The following is a 25836-nucleotide window of genomic DNA, read 5'->3' on the forward strand; positions in this document are numbered from 1 at the left end:
CTTATTGGGAATAAGTATCTTAAATTCATGTTCCTCCAATTTTTATTTGTAATTCAAAGATAGGGAAGATGCCAATGATTATAGCACATTTTCCAGATTCCAAAGGTCTTCCTGACAGTCAAATAAGAAAATGTATAAATAGACTATAAAACTATAAATCATAATAGATAGATGAGATGTTATACTTTATAGTAAATATACTATTACCATAAGAGTACTAATATGCTGAAATATAATATTTATCTGTCTGCACTGGCTAGGAAAAGTCAACTTCTCATGTGGTCTGAATACCATACTTTTTCACCACACAATTCTTTCTAGCTGGAATTTCCTCTTTTCCTAAATCTTCTGATTATTTTCCAGCCCCCTTGGCTCCTGGAAACCTAGTTCATTCCAAAATTTAGTACCTGTGTGGCCTTGGAAGAGTGACTTGGGCAAGAAATATGTCTTGAAGGTCTTCTAGATTGACTGTCACAGTGTAGGGTGAAAAGCTGATTTGTACATGTTAACACTGTAAATGGCAGATGAGACTAGAATTCCCATCTTTGTCTCAGAGATCAGCTACCATCCACTGCCTTATCACACCTCCTAGGGTAACATCAAGGAATTCATTGATTATTACCAAACTCTGTTTTGGGCAAGGTGGAGGTACCAAGGGACCTCCAAACCTGCACGCTCTAAATAGGTCCTGCCATCCTATTTAGGATCAAGACAAAACACACTCTAGTGCATGAGACCTTCAATAGAAAATGAAAATGACTTTAATACAATCAGTGATCAATACAGAGAAGAGAAGGGAAAGAATAGATAAAACAGTTTCCGCATAAAACACCCAAAGTTCCCCAAACAGAGTTGGCCCAAGCATGACAAGACTAAGGCACCTTCTGGTGGGGATCCATAGGAAAGGGGAAGAAGGGGCCAGACAAATCCAGAGCCTGAATTCCCAAACATTTCTTGTCTAACTCACAGACCAAGCTAACATTTTCCCTGCTCCAAATTATCCATGACTAGCTACCAGATAGTTAGAAACCATCCCTAGAGCCCAGAGACCATTAACATTATAAAACCCAGCCAATCCTAAGCTGTTTATCTCATCTTTCCCTTCCCACAGAAACCCCAATAAATGTGATCTAGGAATTCCTCTTGCTCCTTCTGTCTCCTAAGCAAAACCTGTTGTTTCTTCTTGGCTCTGTAGAGCATGGCATACCTTTTCTCTTGGGAAAACTAAGTAACACGTTTCTTTCGATAACACTGGCCATTCTTTGTCATTGCTCAGTCATACCTCTATAAATTAAATCCTGGGTATAATTTTAATGTAATTATAATGCTGCATAGGGAGATCAGTTTCATAGTCACTTTGACATCTGAAGTATCAATTTCACATGAGCTGAAACTTCAATTTTGTCTTTTTAAAAATTCATAATAAGTTTTTGATAGAATGCAGAGCTTAGTCTAAAGTTCCACATATGTCCGCGAACTGTTTCTGGGGTATGCTATTCATTCAGAAGCTGTTCACTTGATATTATGTCTGCCAGACAGCATACTGGGTGATGGGTATATGAAAATTGCTGCCACACAGAAGCATAAAGGCTGTTCACATCGAATGCAACTGATAGCATAGAATCAGCTCCCTGAAGTAGATTACCTCTTAGCTCTAGAGGCAGGAAATGCCATTTGACTCTGAGCCTTGGATTTGTTCGTTAACCAGTAAAAATTACACAGCATTCAATTGGTGTCTAAAGTTGCAAGGAAACCAAAGCCATAGTTATAGTGTTATAGATCTAATGTCTTTTGATGGAGGTATTTATCAAAACACCACCTTGAAGAGATAGCAGATGAGAGCCAGCTTGAAAGTCTGAAATCAAGCTGCCATTTCAAAGGGATACTAAAAAAGGGGGAGCCTAGTGACGTTTAAAGAACATGGAGACTGATGATGCCTAATAAGAGAGAGGTTTGGAGGAGATGATGAGGAATGGAGCCAGAAGACAGTTCTGAGTGGAAAAACAGGTGGACATAGAGCTTTTTATCTGGCTCATGGGAGGTTGGGCATGTTCAAAAGGGCAGCTGGTGGAATAAACATTAGCCCAAGAGATCAGGCATCCACAAAAGCAAGTAGCAGTTCCAGATGCTAGCTCTGTCATGACACTAATAATCTTTATAAAGTTAATAACAGTTTTCTTCTTTTTGAGGACTCCAGATATACTAATATGGACTCTAAGAATTGGAAAAGATGATAAGGAAATTTTCCAGAATCTATTATGATTTAATGAAGAAAAGGTATGTCAATAAAAAACAGAAGGGTACATGAGTGAAGTGGGCCTGAGTCATTAGTAAGATGTCCCAAGGTATCTATAGGTTAGAGACAAGTAGTGTTCCCAGAAATTGATGCTTCAGATTTATATATTTGGTCCACTCAACTAGCCAGGGCTCCTGAAATCATTAACATCTTGTTCTGGTGTGAGAAGCCTGCTACCCTCAGTTCTAAATAATGGAACATGACACCTGCTTTGGTCCAGAGGGCAGCCCAAGGCTTACAACCTCCTGTTGATAGACTGTGCAGATACAGAAGGTGGTTCAGTGTCCCTACAGATCAGACACTCGACTTTTCCTGAAAGCTGAACAATGGTTAGCAAATGTTGTCCAATCTCTTTCTTCATATGAGAGTTGATATCAGTCCAGATAGCAAGTTTCCTGAGTGGTTAGTGCAGTTTGAAGGAGTGGAGATACTTGCCAGCAGAAGTGGTGTGTGGAGCCAGGCAAAATTACTAGATTAGAAACAGAATTTAAGGAGAAGCAAGGTCAGAAGAAAGGTTTAGAATCTTAAATCACTTGACCAAACAAATCTATGTAAGAGGAAGGGAGACATGATAAAAAGCCAAATATTCCACAGGACACAAGGACATTAAAGCAGATAGACCTAAAGGAATTCCCTGTCCAAGAATGACTACAGCCAAGGTAGCTCTTTTTATAAAGTTGAAATCCAGGGTTGAGGGAGATGAAGGGGGCCACTGGGGAGCCCACCCTTCTCTTTCATGACTAAGGCAAAGAGACCATGCTTCCTCTATTGCTTCCAACTTTCACCCTCTCTCTGACTGACATTCCTTAATTGTTCCCCTTTCAGGTTGTATTTACTTCTTTTTTTCTTTTGAATCTGACTTTACCTCCATGAAAGTTATTCATTGAAAGTGAGCACGCACTGTCTACATAAACCTAGAGATCATCTCAGATCTTATAATCCACTGAAGACATATTACAAACATCCCCTGAAGTAAAGTATAGTTAAGAAATATTTCACGACTGACTTTCACTATTTATAAGATTCAAGTTCTCACAGCATTAAAATTGGGGGAAGAACTCTTCTACACTACAGTATGAAAGTTACAGCTCTTTGGTCAAGAAATGGCTATGCAGTATTCACATTCAGAACAAATTTCATATCCCAGACACAGAGCTGGAGTGTGTTCTAATTTTAAATTAGATGTTGAAGAAAATAAATCTGGATACTATAAAAAAAATTATACCTGTATCAGGCTAAAAGGGATTTTTAAACAATTGTCAGGCCAACACATCATATTGCCAAACCCATAAACTGCTTCAAGGAACAGGCGGAATTTACATCACAGACTCTCAAACCTCAGGGGGAGGGATCTTTGAGTCCAATTAACCCTTTGGCAACAACATTTAATCTGGAGAGATATGCTTAAAGCATTCAAAAATATTTTGTCTAGACTTACTACAGAATATTCTATCACACATTCTCTGGACATGGTGACATGGATCTGAGGAGACTGATGATCACTTCTCAGTATGCAAGTTCTCTTTTCACATTGTCTCAAGTTCATCTCCATAACAAGTTTATGAGACAGGTATTCCACCTCAGTTGGGCCTGACATTCAGTCTTGCTAGGATTTCTAATGCAAGTGCCAGGCCCCAAATTAAAAGAAAATTCAAAAACCTGTCAGTAGGTGCTGAACCACTGTCAACAATATTCAGCGATGGCCAGAGCTGGAGAATTTGGAGAATTAGTGTTTCATTTTGTGTAAAATGCCATCAGTGAAATTTTTTGTAGGTATTTTCAACTAATTTTAGAAGGAACTAGGGGTTAAGAAGCAATCCATCCTCTATAATTTTATTAGGATTTTGGATACTTTTCCTTAAGTGATTAAGCCAGGTCAGTGACAAAGCAGTTAATTTAATAAGTTGGTTCTTGCAGTTATGGGTGCATGCCATAGCACTGTGGGAACAGAGGGTCAGAATCTCCTTCCCTTCCACTCAAGGACATGTGCCCAGCCTCTGTACTCAAACCTGCTTGGATGTGGTCCTGTGTGAAGGCAGAGGACAAGAATGGACATGCTCCTCTCAAAGATCCACTGCAAGACTCCAGTCCTTAATACAAGACCTGGTCTTCCAACAATCAGAAGAGCTTCCTACATAGATGACAAGGGAAGAGAAAAAAGGAAATTAGTTAAGCAAGTTACAAAGTAAAATAAAAAAAAAAAAAAGGCAGAAGCAGCAGCTTGTGGCCAATTTGAAAGAGAAGAAAATGAAAGCAATTGACCTAGTAGTTTGTTGACATTGGACTAGAAAGGAGAAAATGACAAGCTTTAAAAACTTGATAGAAAAAAAACCTGGAAAGAAATACATGGAAATCTTTTTATGCAGGTGATTTTTGTTTTCAACACTTCTACTACCATTAATGATGTATTCATCAATAGTTCCTGACAATGTTTTATGTTCATTACTTTTGACAAATCCCTTGCCTAAGAGGAATGACAGTTATGATTGGCTATGTTTGTTAATATTAGATGTAATCACTGACATTTGTAAATGACTTTACACTTCCTTAATCACAATTCAAAGTCATCAAAAAAAGTCTGTAATCCAGGTTATCAATATCACTATCCCCATTTTATAGATGAGGAAAGGCTTAAAGAGGTTAAGGGATTGACCAAAGGCTATTTTCCCAGACTTTTCCCCACACTGACTTAGCTTTTTGTACTAAGCAAGCGAAGTATACATTTGTGAATAGGTGACACATGAAATCAGTGCTCTCCACAGTTTTGCTGAATTAAAATATCTTTCCTGCAAAGATGCTTACCAAATGTTTACAGGTATACTGGAGAAAATGTGTTATAAGAGTAAATAAACAAAATTAAGACAAATAATTTAACACAGTCTTTGATTTCAACTTGCTTTAAAAACTTGATTGAAAGCAGTCTGGGAGGTATTTCGTGTAAGTATAAATAGAAATAATAATGTTGATGGCATAGCATAGTAGTTAAGAGTTAGATCCAGATTCTGACTGCTTGTATTTTAATCCTCCCCTGATACTTATTAGCCAAGTGTCCTTAGGCAAATAAGTTAACCTGTGCCTCAGTTTCCACATTACTATAATGAGGACAATGATAGTATCTATCTTATTAAAATCATCAATAGAGTTAAAAAAATTAACATAGGTCAAGTTTTTGGAGTAGCACTTATTACATATTAAATCCTATGAGTGTTGGCTACTTAATATTATATCCAGGCATTATGTATGACTTTAATTTTCTTTTTTATGTGTTTTGAAATTTCCAAGCTTGTAATAGCTGTTTAATAATTTAACACCAAAAAAAAATCTATGAAAAGTAGCCAGCAACTGACAACCTTGCACAGTTAGCTTAACCGAAAATTCTGTCCCTATTAAGATTCAGAGCTCCTTTATAACAATCTCCAGTTTTTTGCTCCTTGAAAAATTTGTCTTACTGACAGGTAGTTCCCTTGTTTGCTAAAGAAAAGCTATGTGAATTATAGCTATTCCAAAATCTCCCTGATGAAATCGGAGCAGATGTTTGAGAAAGTATTCAAGGTATCTGGGATTCCTTAAAGGGACAAGGTCCATCTTGAAATCATCAAGCAAAAGAAACAAACACCAATTTCCAGGTAACCTTGCGCAAATTAGATGGCAGGTAAATTAATCAAGTTTTCCTGACACTGAGTCTTTCATTTATACAACCCTTAGCAAGTTGCTTCGAGTGATTAGTCTCACCATAAATGTGCACCGAAGCAATGCAAAAGCATTTACCCCAAAAGTTAACAAAACTAGATTCACGAGAAACATGGCACACATCAGACAACTGGGAAGAAATACAGAAAGCAGACGGCTTCCAACCAGATGCTTCTCAAAATATGTGGCAAACATTTTAAAGAGTCCTGTAAGAATTTCAAGAACCATTCTTCTAGATTAAGAAAAGCACAGAAGGAAGACAAAGAGCAGATGGTGTGCACAGGCTGTCTAAGATTTTGAGAGGAGAGATACTACAATTTGATAAAGTAGTGGTAGTTTATGTACATTTTAGGCAGCGTTCAGTCAAATGTGCTCAATTTCCCCTCCTGCTCCCGACTCCTCAGAGCCTCCTTTTGAAGACACTGGATATAATCTGCCTCTATTACAAATTGTGATTAAAGAGTCCCAAATTACCAATAACTGGAAATAGGATATTTTTATAACAAGTCTATTTACAATATCCAATAAAATGATTATTTTGTAATTAGCAATATGTATTAAGCTCTTAAAATCTGTCCATCTGGCATCTTGATGGGATTTTTATACTGTACTGAAGTTGCAAACACAACAGCATTCTTTATCTCTATAGGCTGAATAGTGCTTTATGACTATTTACTACTTTTAATGCATTCTGCTAACCACCATGGGGGTAGACAAAAATTGGCACTAAGTGATGAAATACAGCCAAATATCTCAGCATTCTAGAGCCACTTATCTCTACCACCATTCCTGGTAATTAAATACAGGGAGAAGTGCCAGCATGTAAAGTACAGCCTTCATGCACCTATCAGTAAATAAATATCTCCTGACAGAGTCCTTAATGAGACAAGAATTTCAGAGTATAATTGGAATGAACTTGCCATTAAATATAGTTTCAACTGGAACAGCACTTAGAGATTTGAGGGAAAACTCTAGCTCTTGGTGTGTTGCTTTGAATTTTCTCCCTGTCAATTCCTTTTTGCTTCTTTGGAATATATAACAAATGTAAATAAGAGTGAAAGAGAAAGAAAAATTGCTCTGATCATTTCTTTCATTTTCTAGCCATTGAAAAACTATAGACACATCAAAGGAATGTTAAGGTATTATACAGAGGTTATGCTCTAATTGAGTCCTTTCTACTTGTTTTGCTGATTTGCTGATAGTGGGAACAGCCAAAATGGAGCAAATCTACTTCTACAGAGTCTCCAAATTTATCATGCTTTCCATTCATTAGATTCTTGCAGATAGTGTGTGTCTCTTCACTCCCATAGCAGATACAGGGCTGAGGCCAGGCTGGCTGTGCAAAAGATAGATGAATGTCTTTGCCACTGGATTATGACTTTCCACTAGCAAACTTAATCTGCTTGACAAATTACAGTGTCTCTTCTGCCAAAATGATATTTTCCTAATACAAATGCAACCTTGTGACAGAGTATGTTTTATTTTCTCCTTTGCTTCACACCCTGTTGCTTACCAGGGGAGAATTTTCCCTTCCTGTTGACAGCAAAAATAAATCTCTATGTGAAGGAAGATGGTCAAATAAAGTTTTCACATTGGCAGCCACAGATATTCTAATTCAAATTCAAAAACTATATTGCATTCTGTTCCGGGTGTTTGGTTGTATTCTGAAAAAGTCAACTGCTGTGCAGAAAAATGGATTATTTTTCAAAATTCTGTACAGAATTATCTTCATGGAACTAATTTCTTTTTCCTTAGCCTTATGTCCCCAGAGACTAATGGGAACAGAGTAACCCTGAATTGTCCTTGGAGCTTCCCAGCAACCCAGTCTAGCTATTATCCTATCTCTGCTTCCTTGCATCAGCTGCCTCCATTTCCTGCCCCTGCCATCTCTTGCACTTAGTTTCTGCAGTCCCTTTGCTTCTACTCTACATAAAACTCTTTTTTGACATAATCAGCAATCATCTTCTTGCCAAAAAAAAATATATATATATATTTTCTCCTGCCTTTGCTAAACTTGAACCTGCTATACTTAGAATTTTCTTGGCTTCTTTCTCACTGGTGCTTCTCTTCATAATTAACCACTATTCATCATTCTGTTCTTTTTTGTCTCTCCGGCTGTCCTTGCCATTTATCCTTTTCTCTCACGCTCTTTCAGTAGTGAGTTTACAAAGACTATTGCTTCAACTATCTCCTCTGAGGAGATAATCCCCAAATCTCCACCTCCAGTTCTTATTTCCCAGCAACCCCTCTTGTATTTACAAATGACCACAGGGTAAGGCCTGCTGTAATCTCAAATTCAACATTCCATCTGTTAGAAACTGTCTTATCTCTTTCAGAATAGCTCTTCTTCCCAAGTACTCTACACTTACCCTTGATTTCATCATCAGTCCAGCTTGCCAAATCATAAAACTTCGTATCTTCTTAAAAGACATTTGACTGAAGTGTTGGTGACAGAGCTTTACCTATTTAATATCTACAACTCGATGAGTTGGGGGATAAGTACACATCTGTGAAACTATCACCACAATTAAAGCCATAGACTACTCCATCACCTCCCAAAGTTTCCTCAGTCCCCTCTATTGTTTGTGTGTGTGTGTGTACTAAGAACACTTAAAAGCTTCTTAAAAGTATTTTCACTTCTTATTAGTCCTAGAATGTAAACTTCAACAGAGCACAGACTGTTTTGTTCACTGATGAAAGGCAGATTCTAGAAATGTGCCTGGCTCTCAGTAAATACTTACCGAATGTATGAATTGTGAGTAGCCAAAGACATAATGTATGTACAAATCTAAGCAGTATTTTGCAGAAAAAAGTTCAAAATTAATTTTGCCTATCCCGTATTACATCATCAGTGCTATTCCTACTTCAATATTATTTGCAAGTTAAAAAGATGACTGCAAGCATTTGTGTTGTTCTTTTGTTTTTAAACACTTTTTCAATGCTGTACTTTTCTCCTTCATTTTGGGAGAGCAGGGACTTTGGTTTGTCTTTGTCTTCTTATGACCGAAACCCCAATATCTAGAACAATGTAAGAGGAAAGTTCTAATAAACAGCCTTTCCTGATTTTTGCAGAGTGAGAGACAAAAATACAAAAGGAGGTAGAAATCTGGAATAACTGGGTCATTTATCTTGTTCATATGTTGTATTTTGTGATACTATATTATAGGCATGAATGCTAACAGTCTTTTGAGCATCCAGTAAAAGATAACTGACCTGAAGAAAACACTAAAACATTTCCAAGTTGAATCTTCACAAAGATAGATGGAAGGTATTTTCAATAACTTTGAACTGATATAAAAACTGATTTGATACAACATTAAAGAATACAAATTATTAAATTATATTGTGCCTCTGTAAGATTGTTCCAATTAAATAAGCATTTTAATTCAGTTATTATCCAAAAATAAATCATAGTAAACAAACATAATTCAATTATTTTCTTCCCAGTTTGTTTTGTCTGTTGAAATGAGTTTTTAGGGTTTCAATTTGGTAATCTGTCTCTGTTTAGGTTTCCTTTGACCCATCCTGTTATTTTATGTTTTTATATTAATATAATTTATCTGTTGCGACAGGAACTTTGTTGTTGCTGCTTTGTGGCAGGAACACGGTGAGGGACACAGCAGTCATGGAGCAGGTTTGCAAGGCAAGACTCTGCTTGAGCAGTTCTTGTGACATTTATTGAAATCATAAAGGCTAGTAAAAGCTGATTGTGCGACAATGGTATAGGGAACAGGATCCGAAGGGTGGGATGGAAGTAGGGGACAAAATTTTACGAGGAACAGGGAAGGAGATATTGTGACCATATGTCAAGAGACATTTGTGTCAGCAAATTATGATGTTATCACAGGCAGAGTCATCCGAGACCACCATGGAGATAGTCACGTAATCAGGTCAACAGTGGCCTAGGCGTCCCTGGCCTGCCTTGTGATATGGGCTATACTCAGTAGGTAGTCAAGGAATGTTCTGTAGTGATTTGTAGATAGCAAATAGGTCACAGTTGATCATGAGTGGCCAGCTCATAGAAACCCACATTTATCTTCTTGCTTGTTTCCACTATTTTCCTAATTTTTCCCTGTATATCTAATTCCTCTCCCAGAAAATCTGATTTTGGCAAGCTAGAAGTTATTCAAGTGTTAGCCTGCACTGTTAGTACATTTCTGATTGTTAGGAAGAATCTTTTTTTCAATTCTTCAGCTCTCATCAGTTCCCAGTTTAAACCAAGACACGCATAGCCTAGACTTACAGTCTAGGGAAAGGACTATTCCAAATTCCTGGTCTAGCCTTTTCTTGATATCTAAGGTCAGTATGACTGCTAATAACATTAAAAGACTGAGGGTTATGGTTAAGGAAGTCAACACCAAACCCAAATATCCAGAGTATAAGCACTCCATGAATGAGTATTCTCATTCATAGAACAGATGTGATAACAATGCCCACTGCACAGTTTATGGTATAATGAATTGAATTTATAAATAAAAAGTACTTTGAATATTGTGAGACTAGAAAGGGATGAAGGGATATGATGGTAGTGCTAACAATGATACAGCTGACATTTGAGGACTTGTGCCATCTTTTACATATCTGAAGTCATTTAATCATCACAACCACCTAATAAGGTAGGTACGGTTATTTTTATTTCACAAATGGAAAAATGAAACTAGGAAAAATGAAGTACCTAGAACAGGTCACACAATTAATAAGTGAGATGATCCTTTTACAAAATCATGAAAAATGATGAAGATAAATCTGGTACATGACCTCTTTCAAATGTTAGCTTGTGTCTGACTGACAGATTTAAGAGTAAAGATTCTTTCCACTTTCTTTCTTGAACCTATATCATGAATAAAATATATATAGCATAATGGTTATCATTTGAGCAGGGCCTGAGTTTGAAAATGGCACTGTCATTTTCCAGCTGTGTGGTCAAAGCCGGAAAGTTGTTGGGCAACTTTCCTTGGGCAAGTTGTTTCATTAACTCTCTTGGCCTCTACTTCTTCATTTCAAAAATGAAAGTGATAACATGTTTTCATAAATTTGTTATAATTAGTAAGTAATATTATGACTCAAAGCCATTAGTATATTAGCACAGATAATCAGCAACTAAACATCAAAAGGAGGAAAAAGAGAAATACATTCTTCCTATTGTAGTTTTTTAACACATGCTTTTCCTATAGGAAGGGTCATATCCTAAAGCCTCTCAATTAATTTTCTAAAAGTTCTGAAGTCATTGGTTCCTGCAATAGGTCTGGAAATAAATATATACTTAACACTGTAAGCTTGACAAACTGTCTCTTCATTTAAATAGCACATACTTGCTTTCTGTATTTTACAGTGGGCTCCTTGGCTCATATATATTTCACCATTCTCCATAGGATTAGCTTCTCCTCAGTAACTTTTTGTAACCAAGTATTGATTTACTCCACCAATGTCTTTCTCATTCCCTGAATTGTACTGGAGAACAACACTACTTAAAATCTCCCTCAGCAGTGTATTTCGTCAGTCTGCCTGTTCTGCTCCCCGCTCTGTCTCTGGTGAGTCTTTTTACCCTCCCACACATCTGGCCTGTACCCCGGTTCTTGTATAAATAAACAAACAAACAAACAAACAAATAAATAAATAAATAAATAAATCTTTAAAAAAAAAATCTCCCACATCATTCTCCACATTCAAGTACAAAAGGGTCTGAACTCCAGGGACATCTCAAGGGACTGACTCATACAAAGAAATTCTTACTATTTCAGCATCTCACCCCTCTTGGATGACCAAACTAACCTTGTGGCAAGTTCAGTTTTGGTGAATATTCTTCCTTAGGGTTATTTTGTCCACAGAGACGATTAATGCCAGAGATACAAAAGTGGAAAATATGAGCTTTGCCTAGAAGACCCTTGCCATCTGTTTCACAACAGTGACAAAGTGTTCTCTCCCCCGAAAGCATCGCCCACTTCCTCTGAGGATGACCTGGTGGAGTCACCCCAGTGCCTACTGGGTCTTGGGTTATTGACTCCATGACAGAAAGGACAGACTGGCATGTGTCCACCAGCCTCCTCCACACTCACTGACAGCTGAACAAGCCCCACACTTCTCTCTCCAAATGACTGGCAATGCCAGCAGAAACTTGGAACAGCCGGCAGACAAAGAAAAACAAGTTAATTTCTCTCTGACTGGCTGGTGCTTTCCAAATGTGACAGCTTTTCTAACCAAATGGCTCCTATTCTAGTCAGTTAAGACTGAGGTAGAAAGAGGGTGAACAGTGACACCAAATGGTTACATTTATTAGGAAAGGGTGTTTATATTGCATCTCATATCAGAAACTCTTTGGGGTGGTTTATAGAGATACTTTTATACTGGGATAGCATAAACTAAAATCAGATACTAGATAAGGAAACAAAATACTTTAGGGATTTTAAGATGTCTTTAGGAGGGGGGCAGGAAACCAGTTCTTCCTCAAAGCAGAAGTAGAATTCTTCCTGAATCTAGAAGTAGAGAAATTTCTAGTTAGGGGCTCATACATATCTATTAAAAGCAAAAATCTTCGAAAATGTTTTTACTCCTTTCATTTTTTTAATGTATATTTTCATTTATGTCACATTAACTTCTTAACCTTTTATTTGGATTTCTATCTAGTAGTCTTAGATCACACTAAATTACAGTCTTTTCTTGATCTCTGCCAATTAAAACCAATTAGATAGTGTAGATCAGTTGTTTGTAGGGTTTTTGTGTTTTAGGAACATGCATCACTGAAAATCCCAGTGAGCAAGAAGGGAAAATCACAGATGTTGCTCTTTGGTGGGGTTAACTATTCATGATGATGTTGGAAACACTTTTAATCTAACCAACATATCCAATTTTTTCAAGTTGCATAAAAAATAACATTCAATTTGTTTTAATATGGATATACTAAAGAAATGGTAGAGAGCAGAGAATGTTCAAGAGAACAGAATTTAGCGAATAGACAGGGAACACCCTAGAAAAATAAAGAGAAATGGTTACAAGAATAAATGGAAGCTCCACCAGAAGAATAAGAAGTGGAAAAGATGAGCATGTCTAGGGGAATGAGAGAAATCTCAGGAAGAAGATGGCCAGGACTATCAGGTTATTGGTGCTTAAGCTAAAAGAGGGAAATGGAGAACAAGATGAAAGAGTCAGATAGGAGATGGGGGAGAAAATAAAATTTCTCCCAGTCAGGGAGAGAGGAAGTCTAAAAATGCTTTTAAAATCACAGCTGGAAATTTTAGCATACTCAAAGGTGAAAGTGCCAGAAAGTAAAGAGAATGTGGAAAGAAAAGAGTACTTGGCTCAGAATGAGCTCTTAAAAAACACTTGGTAGGCTTTGGTTGCTGTTGAGACAGAAAAGAGATAGGGAATTGGAAACGAGATTAGAATTTATAGAGGAAAGAAAAAGATTTTTTAAAGAAAAAGAAAACGTAGAGAAATGAAAATTCCTTTCATGTTCCATATTCTTTCCATGATGTTACATAAAGGGATAATCAGAAAATTACCAGGATGATTAAAATGTTAGAAAATCAGACCTCTGAGGAAAGGGTAAGTAAAATCTGATCTTTTCCCAATAAAAGAATGAATGATTAAAAGGATTTTGATTTTGGGAAGTTTGTGTCTTGCCATTAGTCATTCTGAAGCATCCAATGGAATTTTCGTTAAGTTCCTTCCTCCTTCATTTTGTCCACATCCCTACCATATTGGGTATAAATTTGTACTGACTTTTTTGACATGTTTTTCCCTCAGTAGATGATAAGCTCTCTAAGATCAGAGACTAAGTTATATTAATTTTATATTTATGTTCAGGTCCCAATATATATTTCTCTTGTTTATTTATGCCTTGTCTTTTCCTGAAAAGATTAATGTGTTACCACTAGCAAACATTTTTTGCTGTCTCTGAAAACAAGTGTTATCTTTGATTCCTCTCTCTCTCTCCCTCTCTCTCTCTCTCTCTCCCTCTTTCTTTCCAGTAAAAAAACCTGTATCATTACTTCTCCTCACTTCCCCATCATGACCCATCCTGGATTATAGGTACAGTTTCCCAGTCAGCCTCCCTGCATCCTTATTTGCCCCTTCCAGCTTATTCTTTATAGATCAAAGTAGTTTTTAAATCCTAAAACACTTGACATAATCCCCCAGCTTAAAATCTTCTTTCTTCCCATTGCACACAGAACACGCGTCTCAATATCATTTTATTTCTTACCCTCTTTCCCTTGCCCACTAGCCTTCATTTACATAGGGTTTCTTTTGGTTCTTTTTTTTTTTAAACATACTTGTTTGTTTTTTCACAATATAGTAACTCTCCTTGAAGGTGTGGCCACCAGGCTTTCTTGTTGTGCTTTGAAGAATTCACTCCAGTCCTTTACCCTTGCATTCTTACATAACTAACTAACCCTTTCTAATCATTCATTCACTACAAAATGTCACTTCTTTTTTCTGAAAGAACACACAGATTCCCTAAATCTGGTTCTTTTTCTTCATAACCATTGTTACTCTCTGAAATGATATACTTAGTTTATATTTCCCATGCTCAAATATAAACACTCAGAAAAGCATACGCTTTGTCTATTCATGATAGTCCTACATTCCCAGGACCCTGAGCACAAAAGAGGTGGTCAAGAAATAAATTCCAAATGACCACATAGATATGTTGGACAATTAGACTCTAGCTTAAAGGACAGAAAGTTTCCATTCATATCTACATATGTCCTGGTTTCATAACATGTAAGATCACTATCTTTCCTATAACCATGGCGTTTAGATAAATGACAAGAAGTTTGTGCACTAGTACTCAGAAAATATGATATTCAAATGATTTAAACCAGAGGAAAATGGATGAAGAGATTTTAAGTGACCATCAAGCTGAATCTCACACCTATTTCTTGATTCCTTCCACATCCATTTAACACTTCACACACGGACACACAACCTGATGAGGCAAACTGCTTCCCTGTTGGAAAGATGTCAATCTGTGGTGACTATAGTTATATTGTATTGCATATCTGCAGGTTGCTAAGAAAGCAGATCTTAAAAAAAAAAAATTGGGTGACAAATGTTAACTAGATTTATTATGGTAATTATTTCACTATGTACACCAACACAAATTATCATATTACATTCTTGAAACGAAAATAATGTCGTATGCCAAGTATAACTCAAAAAAAAATAAAATTGTAATACTTAACCAAGATATATCCTTTTTTTTTTTTTTAGGGTGGGGAGTCACAAACTCAGATGCCTACAGAAAACATGTAGATAAGACTTAAGTGAACTTAGCCGCTTGCGGCCAATGAGAGAACGTGGCTCTTCTGAAAGGGGTAGTTGTTTCTATAGGAGTTTTCAGGTCTCATGTTGCCAAAGTGTTCTCAGTTTTCAAGAGAAGGTTGAAAAACAGATACATTATGTCAAATGTCTCCACCTAAAAAAATCCTAAAACTACATCAAAACCTGAAGACTGGTGATTGATAAATTTCTAGTCTTAAATATCAAAGAAGGGGCCTCCCTGGTGGCCCAAGGGGTTAAGATGCAACCTATGAAGCTATCTGCAGCCACTGCAGCACAAGTTTGATACCCAACCACATGGCACAGCAGACCTCTCCTGACTCTCCTGCTGCTCCCCTCAGCAAGGTATTTCAGTCAGTCTGCCTGTTCTGTTCCCCACTCTGTCTCTGGAGAATCCTCTCACACACCCCCACACGTCTGGCCTATACCCCAGTTCTTGTATGCATAAATAAATAAATCTTTAAAAATAAAATATCAAAAAAGACTTCTCTGTCTCCCACAACAGAGTCCAGACTTTAAAGGTATTGAGGATAATGCTGCAAATTTTCTATTTTTAATCCTCTTAGCTAAGTAAAACATTTTTTAATTGAGCTGTAATTGTCTACATTGCAAAAATCAAATAAGAATTTGCTGGATTAACTCAAATATTCAGGTTATAACTGAGTTAAAAACAAACAGAAAAACTAAAGTAAGTAGGTATAGGAATGATTACAAGGAAAACAGTGCTGTGGTAATCTCCTTTCTTCTGGTATTTCATCTTGTGGCATCTTGTCCAGACCACATTTCAATCCTACCATTTTATGTACCATTAAGATTACTAGTTTCAAACTTCACACAGCACAGCATGTACTTGAAGGAATGACCTTCAGCGAACAACATGTTACATGACAAATTTTAGTGCAGGAAAATTCAGGCCATTGTTTTAACAAAAATATTGTAGCTCACCCACACATATTCAGAGCAGCACATATTCAGTCAGACTCTGTCTGACCCCAAAAGGAGACTTACACTGTATTATATTTGTAGGTAATAAAACATACTTGTCCTCATGCTTTTCTTATTTCAGTCCTCCCCCATTTATCTTTTTTTAAATGTTCTTTTTGGCTGTGGACTAATAATGCGGTTTAAATTTGAGGAAGACAATAATTAGTGGAAAATACTGCAAGTCCAAATATTGGCAATTAAAAAATTTTGGAAATGTTTTCTAACAATAAACCACACATTTATAACTTTTCTAAAGTATTATTTGTGATCATTCTTTAAAATTCTTGTGTCAGTGGCACCAAATTACTGTATAGTGGCATTATATTCATTTGTCTCTATTCCAAATTTCATTATATAGACTGCTCATTCTTTTTTGTGTTGCTGATTCCAATTTTCCCCATGTATCTCAGAGGCATGACCCAGTTTTGACCCTTCCATTGTATCTAATAAAAGAGCCTTTATTTTTTCAGTTTGTCATATTGTTTTCTTCTCAACTTTCCAAATACAAATCATATTTCCCAGCTGTATTGGAATTATAACATTTTTTAATCCTTATCACTAAAATATCATTTAAGAATATACCTGTGGTTTTAACACTCACATTTGTTAATATGTGTTGTCTTCTTTATGGTACTGCTCAAAATATCCTCTTGGTCACCTTGCAAGATTGATCTCTATTATATTTGTGCTATAAAGGGCAGTAGACTTCCCAATTGGTTCAATAACATCTGGACAACATTTGGATATTGAGGATACTTGTTCTTATCTCTTCCCTTTCTCAGATGTAGATAGACTTAGTTAAGAAATTGGCTCACAAAATCATGGAGACTAACAAACACTAAATCTCCAGGACAGTGCAGCAGCTAAAGATCCAGAGAGGAGTTGATGTTGCAGCCCAAACACCAAAGGCAATGAAACAGAATCTCTTACTTCTTGCTAGTTTCAAACATCACACGTTGCATGTCTTTTCATTGGATGAGGCCAGTTCACATTATGGAGAGTAATCTATTTTATTCAAAGTCTGCTGATTTAACTGTTAATTATGTCTAAAATATACCTTCACAGCAACATCTAGACTGGTGTTTGAACACACAGTTGGGTACCAGAGTTTAGCAGATTTGACACATAAAATTAACTACCCTGAATTAGAACCTAGGTTTATGACCTTCTCAAAACAAAAAAGGCTCCCCTTCTATGATTAATTATGAGTGCTTAGCAGCAATCTTCATGATTGCTTGTAATATGGTACCCAGACAACTAAATGGAGAATGTAGCTCCACATTGATATAGACATTTGTATAAAAGCTTACATTTCTCTTCCTCTATAAGCTTGACTTTGAGTAACAGCCAATATATGAATCCTCTTCAAAATTAAGACCAAAACCAAGTAACCTTTTGACAACCCCCCCCCATTCCTGTCCTTTGAAGTTTATATTAACTCTCTAATGATGGGGAAATGTGTTTCCTCTTCTTCCCTAAACCTTAAATATACTGATTTTAAAACCCTCCTAAGTCATAAAGTCTTCCTAGTTTAATCATAGCTTTATTTAGATGCTTCAGTAACTATTTTCAACTCACTCACTGAACCAACCACCTTTCTGCTTTTTGTACTTAGTCATTGTTATGTGTAATTATGTATATGTTTTAAGATTCTGTTCATTTGCATTTTATCTGTGTATGATTTTTTTACTCTATTTGAAGTTGTGTGTTGTCTTCCATACTTTTGCAAGCAGCATTACAAAAATTTTTTTGCTTTACTTATGTATTTTTATATTATTAGACTTACTTATTTCTGCAAGTAACAAGTGATTAAAAAACTAGACAAACTTCATACTGAAGCTTTTAGTCATTTGTGTTATCCCCCAAGCCCTCTGTTTCTGTCTCTTAGATTCCCAATCACCACAGTCTCTGTCCCAAATAGAGTAAGTGGGATATTTACAGCTTTTGTAACGATGAAGTGTATTTTGTCTTTTAGGAAAAAATTTGGGTCAATTCTATAGGACTTTTCCAAAATAGTGAAATTCTTCCTCACATTTTAACTATTGCAAATGTTCAATTTCTACATTCTAAACAGAGTATCAATTGTCTAATGTGTTACCTGACAGACCACAAAGAAAAAAATCAGAGCAAAAAATTCTTGGTTGCAATAGTTGAGTGAATCTTTGCAAACCAAAAATAAAGGACTTTTTTAATCTTTAAAGTAAAATATGGTAGAATATTATCTATAAAATACTATAGATAAACTCTAGGATAATTTGAGTATAGGATCCTAAACAATATGTAATAACACATAAGAATGTCTTTTTAAAGTTGTGCCTGAGACAACTTATGAAAAAACGTCCTAATAATCCCAATAACACATTCATGTTGATTGTATCATTATTAATTCTTTTTTTAAATTTTTTCCCAAAGATTTATTTATTCGTTTACACAAGAACCGGGGTACGGGCCAGATGTGCGGGAGGGTGAGAGGATTCATCAGAGACAGAGCAGGGAACAGAACAGACAAACTGACATAATACACTGCTGAGGGGAGGAGCGAGCACGACAGGAGAGGTCTGCTGTACCATGTGGGTTCCTTGCTGGCCGGCCGGGATCGAACCGGTGCTGCAGAGGCTGCAGACAGCTTTATAGCCCAGCGCTCAACCCCTGTTCCACCAGGGGAGGCCCTCATTATTAATGCAATGAGGTTTTTTTCTCTACTAAAGTGAACATGAGCAACCAACTCAAATCCTTAAATTAAAAATGGATTTAAATTTTCATTGCTTATCATCTTGGAGATGTCTCAACTTCCAATACCACAAAAAAATTGAGAAAAAAATAACCCATAGCCCTTGTAACATCTTATAAATCTTAATCATTTTAATCATCTTTCAAATTATGCTTGATATGTCTAATATAAATTTATCAAAAGATAACCTTCATTTTAGCATCATCTGCAGTTCATCTGGGACTCTGACATATGGAACATCCAAGACCTCATTGGAATGTCTCTGGTTTCCCATGGTAACTAGGACCATATGCAAAATCCTCCACTGACAAATTAAAAAATATGAAAAGAAAGAAATGAGAGAACTTTTGATGCATTTCCATCTATAAACAAATCATCATAAAAAACAAAGACACTGAAAAAGCTATTGTAGCCTTCAAACTTAAACAATAAAAAAAAATCCTAACCACTGAGCAGACAATGTAATTTGTTACAGTCCATGACTAATCACCACAAAATAATTCAGCTGTGCCAGATGGGGAGAAAATTCTTAATTACTGAAGATATATGTTGTAAGTTTATCAGCACTTTAAACCACTAAATTTGATTAAAGCTAGAAATGTTATCATAGGAATGATTGCTTTGGAAGAGGAAAGAATCTTGTCCTTTGTTTTTGTGGTCAACTGTGGAAAAAACATAAAATATAGGACATGAGTGGTATCCAGTGGATCCAGTGGTATCTAGAGTTTCCAATGGGGATATATGTGCAAGATGGTCTCCTGTTATCCAAAATTACCTAACATTTTGTATTATCAATTTATTTTCTATTTTTATATTTTATATAACATGCATAATAGTATAGTAATGTAAATGTAAAAAAATATTTTTTTCTATTTGAGATACAATATCAAAAGTTCCATATGCCTGCTTTTCAGTAAGTAACCCTAGATTCGACTGTAAATATACCAATTATGCCTAAGCACCAGGCACTACTCCAAAGCTGTGCATGTAATATTTCATTTATTACTTGCGTCAAATCTATCAGATGACAACTATTATCATCCCCTTCTTGTGAATGAGGAAACTGAGCCACAGAGATTACAGCAACCCACTCAAGGTCCCAAGATTGATGTGATAGAATATATTTGAAGACACACAGTCTGATCCTCATGCTTTTATTAGAGTAATTTCCTTACACAGACAACACCAATATTAAATATGATGCCCTGTTAACTTTAATATCAGAGTCAATAAAAAGAAACACATTACAGGGCCTCCCTGGTGATGCAAGGGGTTAAGATGCAACCTATAAAGCCATCTGCAACCTCTGCAGCACGACTTCGATCCCTGGCCAGGAAGGTGACCCACATGGTGCAGCAGACCTCTCCTGACTCACCAGCTGCTACCCTCAGCAGTGTTTCTCAGTCAATCTGCCTGTTCTGTTCCCTGCTCTGTCTCTGGTGAATCCTCTCACCCCGCCCCAACACCTATGGCCTGGACCCCAGTTCTTGCATGCATAAATAAATAAATCTTTGGGAAAACAAACAAACAAACATAAAGAAACACATTACATAGGAGCTGGCCCAACATGGGCTCTCCGATCAGAAGTCTCGCCTCCATGTGAAGAGTAAGAATTCCCCTGGAAAGAGCACCGAACGAGTTCACTGGCAATGAAAAAGCAGGGATACATGGGTCACCCTAGAAGATTTATCCTAAGCATTCAGCAGAATGGATGTTTCCTACTCATCATTCCTCAGGTAGTCTGTTCCAAACGAGAAGCTGTAGATAAGTACTGGCTGCACGGTAGAGGAAAGCCAGAAAAGACAGTTGTTTTTGGTTGTTGTTCTTTTTAAAATAGGATTATGTTGGGTTTTTTTTTAAGATTTATTTATTCTTGCATACAAGAACTGGGGTACAGGCCGGAGGTGTGGAGGGATGAGAGGACTCACCAGAGACAGAGCAGGGAGCAGAACAGGCAAAAGGACCGAAGTACACTGCTGAGGGGAGCAGCGAGCAAGACAGGAGAGGTCTGCCCCGCCATGTGGGATTCTTGCCGGCCTGCAGGGATCGAACCTGAGCTGCAGAGGCTGAGGACAGCTTGACAGCACAGCGCACAACCACCTGCGCCACCAGGGGAGCCCAAGACAGCTGGTTTTAAGGGTTCTCACACACTAACTTCCATCACATACTAACTTAAGATTTTTAACCAAATCTTCATTTCTAAAATGATCAAACTGGAGTAAATGATATCAAATTGTATCAATGAGTCTCCAGCAACATAAAAAAGCTAAGAGCCAACAGAAAGGCTTCACAAGGTCGCAGCAATTCTGCAGGAACCTGACCAATACAGCTCACCGACATCCATGGACTAGTCACTCAAAAGACTTGGGGAGGGCCTCCCCAGTGGCGCAGCGGTTGAGCGCAGCACAGTGAAGCTGTCTGCACCCTCTGCAGCAGACCTCTCCTGTCTCGCCCACTGTTCCTCTCAGCAGTGTTTTTGGTCGTCTACCTGTTCTGCTCCCTGCTCTGTCTCTGGTGAATTCTCTCACCCTCCTGCGCCTCTGGCCTATACTCCAGTTCTTGCATAAATAAATAAATCTTAAAAAAAGAAGAAGACTTGGTGGAAAGCTAGAAAGCTATTACAAGAGAACTAACATGTTAAGATCATGTTAAGATGTTAAGAAGGTTTCCTTTAAAACAGTTAATGGCAGTTAACCTGTGGCTGAAGTAGCTAATTGTACCTCATACAGGAATATTCTAAGACCTGGATTAAAAAATAAATTCCTGTACTTTAAATTGCAAACCGATCTTCTCTGAGATCTGGAGGGATTCAGGGAAACATTTTTGAGCTTCCACATATTAAATAAAGACCAAAACAAGGTTCAAACCTGTGATACATGTTAGGTTGGATGGTAGACAAAATAACATCTTTAACAGAGAAGAATCCAATGCAATATAATTATGTTATTTACAAGCAAATGACAAGCTTCTAGAGAAAAGGTTAAACAGCAACTCAGTCATCTAGTAAAAGGACAAAGTGCAAGCTGTCTGACACGAGCTTTCATTCACTAAAATGATGTGTATGCAATTCATTTAATTACAGGTAGTGATCAACTTTCCAGGGCTTAACATACAACTTTTTGACTTTATGATAGTATAAAAGTGATATTCATTTGGTAGAAACCATACCTCAAATTTTGAATTTTGATAGTCTCCCAGGCAAGTGATATGCAGCACAATACTCACCCTGATGCTGGACAAGAGCAGCAAGCCTTAGCTCCCAGTCAGCCCGTTAATAGGGAGGGTGATTAACTGATTCTTGACAGAGAAATTGATGACCGTCACTGTAGCCTCTCCATCAGACACCAATTAATTTTAACTTAATGCTCTAAACATTCCTCAAGCCTAGTGTACTTTCAGTTGTGTGTTTTCATACTGACATATGTTAAAGTTAATAGAGAGATACATATTAATGTTAATAGCAAGACATATATTACTGTTAATAGCAAGAAGCCACACAATGATTCCATTTTTCACTTTCAATGAAATATTCAATAAATTACCTGAGATATTCAATATTTTATTATAAAATAAGCTTTGTGTTAGGTAATTTTGCTCAACAGTCTAATGTAGGTGTTCTGAACACAAGTAAGGTAGAATAGAATAGGCTAGGCTAAGATTTCCTTTTGCTTTTTGGGGTGGAGATGGAGCATGAAAGAAGGCAGCTAGCTTGGCATATCTGCCTTCCCTCACTCTCCACCTCCACCCCAAAGAGCAAAAGGAAATCCTACTTTTCACCTAGGGGACCCTTATTTTTGTTTCAGCTAAATAACAAACAGTGCCCCTCAGCCTGGTGACCACTGAGATTTGACTCCAGGATCAAGGCAGACTACAGAGGTAAGACCTGGTTCTGAAATTGAAGTGTATAAGTTGGAAGACTGAGAACATGGTGATAACAGTTACAGGCTCTCAAAATCCAACGTGACTGCTAAAGCAATAATAGGAAAATCAGTTTCCTGGATGTGGATTTCAAAGAAGTCATCAGAGTGTTCTTCGTTTGGATTCAAAAAGCTTCAAAGTCAAGACACATTTTCCCAAATGAGAACTGAACTGACAAGCAAAACTTGCACCTATCCTAGAGGATAAAATTTTGAGAAATGCTGATCTTGTGTTTCTGGTCACTGGCAAACCAGTATCCAATACTGATGGAATAATCTGTCTCCTAAGAATTTATGGAGTTATGTCAGGTACATCAAAGAGAAATGAATGACAGAGTGAAAAATTTACATTTATGTCACCATATCTACATTTAAAACTGGAATAATTGACAAAGAGCATTTCTGATTTGTGATTGAGATGTTCTTGTAACTCCAAATAAGCTATGCATCAGATGTGCTACGTTCACAACTTATTTTTTGCAAGTCTACAGTAAACTGTGCCTATGAATATAGATGATAGAAATTGCCCTAATGAAGAGCCCATAGTACAATCTAGATTGGCCTCTCCCATTTTCCTCTTCATATTTTTCGTATTAGCTTTTACTTGCTCTTCACTCCAACTAGACTTGTCTCAGCTTGCATATTTTGCAGAGTAGGAATGCTTTTGGAAAGCCTACCTTGGAACATTTCCTTGAGCCAGGTGGGGTATGCAGAATTTGGCCAGTTCTCATAGAGCAAGCACTACCCAAGTGAACCCCAAGGAATGCCTCTCAGCAGGCTGTCTGTGCTGGTGAGTGCCCAGGAGAAATTCTATCCCTCCTGCTAACCTTTGAGGATAACCTTTTACTCTCCCTGGTGGGGCTTTTCCCCTGAGATTGTTCCTTGTGAGTTGTATGGTGGAGTATGTTTTGTTTATGAAAAATCACTTATGGTGAGTAGGGATTTTTCTATGGCCATATCAGTTACTCTTAATCATTATATCTTTTAAATAGAACCCTTTCTTCCACAAAAATGGGCTGTCATGCATCGGCCATGGCAATATCAGTTTACATCATAATGAAAGAAAATAGTCAGGCACTTGGAAATATTGAGTTTAAGACATTTTTTAAAATCCTAAATTATCTGCCTTTTTTGAACAGATGAGAGAAAAAAAGATGAAGTTATTCATAACATATATATTGTCCCCATGGAAGTTTTGAAGGATAACTTCTAAAATTTAAATGAATTCAGTTGTATGAACCTGTCTTTATCACGCCATGTAAACAGTCGAGAGAACTATTGTCCAGTAGTTTTTCTGTTTGATGGAAATGTTCTGTATTTGTTCTGGCCAGTGTGACAGCCTCAGATAGTTCCATGTACTCAAATGTGGCAAATATGACTAATTGAATATTTAATTTCACTTAATTTTAATTGCTTTAAATTTGAATTAAAGTAGCCACGTGTTGCTAGTTGTTGCCACACTGGGTGGTGTGGGTCTAGAGTCTTGCTACTTAAATTATAAATTACCTACAGAAAACATCATCTTCACCTGGGAACTTGTTAGAAATGCACCTTTTAAGTCTCTCATCACTTTGGAATCTGTGCTTGAAAAAGATCTCCCAGGCAATTTGTGTGTGCATCAGAATTTGAGAAGCACTAATCTTCATCCTTAACATGGACTGCACCCTTGAGTATAACTGAAATTCTTTCAGGAGATTAATGGATCAAAATATGACTAAAACCCATGTTTTTTAATTCATTTTATTGGCATTTGCACTAATGGTACAAAAGCAATGAAGGATAAAATTTCGACACCTTAGCATGAACCAAGACACTGGCAGCAAACTGTGGAATTACTGATTAATTACTTCACTGTCACCAGTTACATTTAAGAATACTCTTGAAGTCAGAAAACATCTGATTTTCTTAAATCTTAACCTATACATGTATCTTTTCAATAATCTGAGGGGAAAAAAACAGTAAGTATGTATAAAGTGTGATTGCTCTAAATGGAAGGACAAAGATTAAGTCAAGAAGAAGTAGCATCTGTGAGGTTATTTGAACTTAAAATAACTCAAGAAACCTCATGTTTATGGCTCACTACTTACTTGAAGCAGATAATGACAAACTGGGTCTATTCATACTTGGGTATTTGGCAAATATTTTGTTCAAAATGAATGAATTAAGATTGTCACTTCAAGGAAACTAACAGTATATGCTTCCAATGATAACTGTTTAGTTTAAAGTAGAAATTAAGGTTTAAGAAAACTACTATTAGGCCTCCCTGGTGGCACAGGGGTTGAAGTCTCAGTTTTGTCGGGCTATCATTGGCAGCCACTGCCAGGGAGGTGACCTGGCAGAGTGGTCCACATGGCACAGTGTACCTCTCCTTTATTATCCGCAGCTACCCTCAGCCATGTATTTCAGTAGATATGCCTTTTCTACTCCCCACGCTCTGTCTCTGGTGAATCCTCTCATTCCCCACACCTCTGGCCTACATCCCAGTTCTTCTACACAAAAACAAAAATAAACCTTAAAAAAAAAGAAAAAGAAAACTAGTATTTGCCACTAGGACCTTGACAACATTTTACAACTGAAGACTTTTCTGATGAGATTGGAAGTAATATTAACAACTGCATTTGAAAGTGCAATATAACTCAGCTGACTAATATTTTTTTTATAAATCTTCCATGTATGAGTATAAGATTCATTCAAAAAGGCAAAGTAGAATGATGAATTTTCATGTAACAGGGTACATACTTACTGATACCCTTTCAGATTCTACATTGCCCAGAAACTTTTTGGGACTACCATTTCTCAAGTTTTGATATTATAAAAAATAATATCCACAATTAGCTACAATTTTATTAAAACATTTCTCTTCCCCAAATACATATTCATGCAAGCCTGAATTTTATCTTATCCAGTTGAAACAATTTACCAACCAGCATGCAGAAGCA

The 25836-nt window shown here is 36.9% G+C and overlaps 1 pseudogene; it reads left to right on the forward strand.

Moving 5' to 3' along the window:
• The window catches only part of LOC119260325 (60S ribosomal protein L6-like), a 95726-nt pseudogene that overhangs the window by 34240 nt on the left and 35650 nt on the right, over window positions 1–25836 (forward strand).

Source organism: Talpa occidentalis, unplaced genomic scaffold (genome assembly GCF_014898055.3).
Source record: "Talpa occidentalis isolate TD23 unplaced genomic scaffold, MPIMG_talOcc4v2.1 talOcc4.6, whole genome shotgun sequence".
NCBI lineage: Eukaryota > Metazoa > Chordata > Mammalia > Eulipotyphla > Talpidae > Talpa > Talpa occidentalis.